The sequence below is a fragment of the Monodelphis domestica genome, chromosome 1 (genome assembly GCF_027887165.1).
Source record: "Monodelphis domestica isolate mMonDom1 chromosome 1, mMonDom1.pri, whole genome shotgun sequence".
Taxonomy (NCBI): Eukaryota; Metazoa; Chordata; class Mammalia; order Didelphimorphia; family Didelphidae; genus Monodelphis; species Monodelphis domestica.
Genome location: NC_077227.1, coordinates 610,849,768 through 610,852,714, shown reverse-complemented (window position 1 = coordinate 610,852,714; position 2,947 = coordinate 610,849,768). Strand labels below are relative to the sequence as shown.

Sequence of the window (2,947 nt, the reverse complement as noted above, 5' to 3'; positions counted from 1 at the left end):
TCTCCCTCTTTCTCCCCTGCCCCTTCTCTTTCCCCCAACCAGCCCCACCTCTTCCTCTCCCCACTTCTTCCCCCACTTAATCTCCCTTCACCCTCCCTCTTCTTCCTACCTGTCTGTTAGGTTTAATTTGTTATTAATTAAGTTATATTGCAATAATTAGAATACAGAGAGATAGATAGAGAAAGGACTCTTTCCTGTCCCCTGTTATGCATGTTCAGAGAAAAATCACAGGAGTCACATTAAAAAAGATTTGCATGCTGGGAAGAGAGGGAGAAGATTCTGCCACTCTCTGGAAACTGATGGTCTGGAGAGGTAGTTGATGACTTTTCTCTGGTTAATGTCCATTAGAGACTTTGGCTAAACTTAACTTTGAAACCATACAAGAACATCTGTGAAGGTGGGAAGAATTTTTGGTGGATTGGAAAGCTTTTCTCCTGACAGGAAGAAGCAGCTAACAAGTGGGGGGTGGGGGGCACTATTTGCTCACACTGAACAGCATGAGCTTGGACTGCTCTGCTGGGAAGAGTAAGAGAAGGCATTTTGATTTCTGTCATATTGTTCAGTTAGAGAAGACAACCTGTTACTTTGTTTTATTCTTTAAAAAGGTTAATACTACTGAAGTTTGTATGTTAGAATAAGGATGGATAGATAGATTTCAGTTTTAGGTAGAAAGTGGTAGAACAGTTTTGAAGTAGGTTGATCTTTGGTTTATAAGAAGAAAATCCTTTAGGATTAATTGGTGGGATATATTTAGTAATCTTAGATTTAGATTAAGAGTTTTCCTATTTTATCTTTACCTACTTTTCCTTTTGCTTCCTCTCCTAACAAAAATAATAAATATGTGCTGGATTATACTGTGTCTAGCAACTTTATACACTGTCAACCATCAAGTGACCATAACAGCTCCAGTCTGTAACCAGGTATCTAACATCAATAACAAATAACTAGATCAGTATCATCTATGACATATCCCAGCCCCTCCCTCATCCACTTAACCCATCCCCCCTTATCCCTCCCCTATCCCATTCCCCCACACAGTTCCTTTTACCCTGCCTCCCCACCCCCAGACCAACACCTGCCTCTCAGCTAACCTGCTCCTCCCCCTACCTTTAACTACTCCCCTTGCAAACCAAACATCAAGTCAAGAGGCAGGAATTGTAAATAATTCCGTTAAAGGCCCACTTCCTTTAAGGGAAGTATTCACTTTAAATAAAAATGGAGATGTGGTATCCTTAAGTCACCACACACCCTTCACACTTCCCCCAAAATACTGAGAAATTCAAGCAAAAAAAAAAACCCTTTTGAAGATGAGGCTATTGTAATTATTAAAAAGCTAGAGAGCATTTACTGCACTTATGGTCCCACATGGACGGATGAGGAAAATTTACTCCAAAACATTTTAATCAAAAGAGAAAAAAATAAAATTGTTTCTCTCATTAATCAGTCCCAAGGGAGCAGAGCAATTCACTGGTCCCATGAAGACCCAGAGTGGTACCCCAACAATGAACAAAACTACTTAAAAATATGTCTGGCTGGAGAGGCATTACTAAAAGCAATGAGAGACTGTTCTGATAGGCCTGGCACATGAACAAAATTCTAAAATTAAAAAAAAAAAAGCAGGAGGACAATCTCACTTTATTGATAGACTTATTGAGTTGGAAAGTAGATAGATAGAGTTAGATCTAACAAGAGAAAAGGATGTTAGACAAATAAGGAGACAATTTGTTAAAAATTGTTTAAAAGTAGTCAAAGAAAATTTTAAGACTAACTTATGGATCTTGAGGAATTGAGAAAGGTAGTGGTTTATGTCTTTAACAGCCATGAAAACAAAGATGAAGAGAACAATGATTTAGTGGAGGCAATAAGGAAAAAATGAAAAACTTAAAGAAGGACATTAAAAAGAAAAAGCAAATCAAGGAATGGCCATAGCCCCTTTGGAAGAATCCACAAATCAACCATTAATGTGTTCCTTCTGTGGAAAAATAGGTCATGTAATGATGATCTGTAGGAAGTGGAATCAGACCAATAGATATAATAACAATTTTAGAAATGATAACAATTATAAGAATAATAATCCAAATGAGGCAAATGATAATTCACACCAAAATACAGAAAATGGGGCTCACCTATGCTATACTCAGAGTAAAAAATCCCCCTGGGGGACCCCAGAGAAATAGCCAAGGAATTTTATGAAGGCATGGGGGGGAGGGGGTAATAAGGTCTAGAATCAGAGAGTGAAACCTTTGATTTCCCAGACCCTGATGTTTTAACACCAAGTCAATTCTCCCTCCTCCCATAATGATGAACCTCATGTAACCCTAAAGGTTAGAAACATATATATGATTGCCTCTGACACTGGAGCATCCAGATCTGTATTGATGAGTAATCCTGATCCTGATTGTGATTGTATTGGCTCTCTAAATGTAGTAGGGGTATCGGGACCACCTCTAAAGGTCCTGAACCTTTCCCACCTTGAGTGGTGTCTGTGGGACCCCTATTAGTAGAACATTCTTACCTTCTAATGCATACCTCCCTACAAATTTGTTAGGGAGATGTCTTTTATATAAGCTTAGAGCCACAATAACATGCTCTCCAGATGGCACTATGACACTAGAAATGACTGAGGAATCCTTAAATTTGTTCCCTGTACTTCTTTCAGACAGTCAGGAGGTGAAGTAACCTCCCACTTTTAAAATCCCAGCTGATATACCTAAGTCTCTCTGGGCCACATCTTCTTCCAATGTCAGCCTACTTAAATCAGCTGTTCCTATTCAAATTAAGACAATAGGTGGTTCCATTCCTCAGTATCCTCTATCAAAAGAGGCAATTGAGGAAATTACCCCAATGATAGATTCATTAATTGAGCAAGGAATAATAATTCCATGCAAATAATTTTTCGACCAGAAAAAAGTCAAAGTTAGGCACTGACAGAAAAACTGTATATAGA

At 38.5% G+C, this 2,947-nt stretch overlaps 1 protein-coding gene across 5 annotated transcripts in view; it reads right to left on the bottom strand.

Moving 5' to 3' along the window:
- RALGAPA2 (Ral GTPase activating protein catalytic subunit alpha 2) overlaps positions 1–2,947 on the bottom strand; it is a 544,635-nt gene that overhangs the window by 441,824 nt on the left and 99,864 nt on the right. The gene's annotated exons all lie outside the window — the stretch shown is intronic.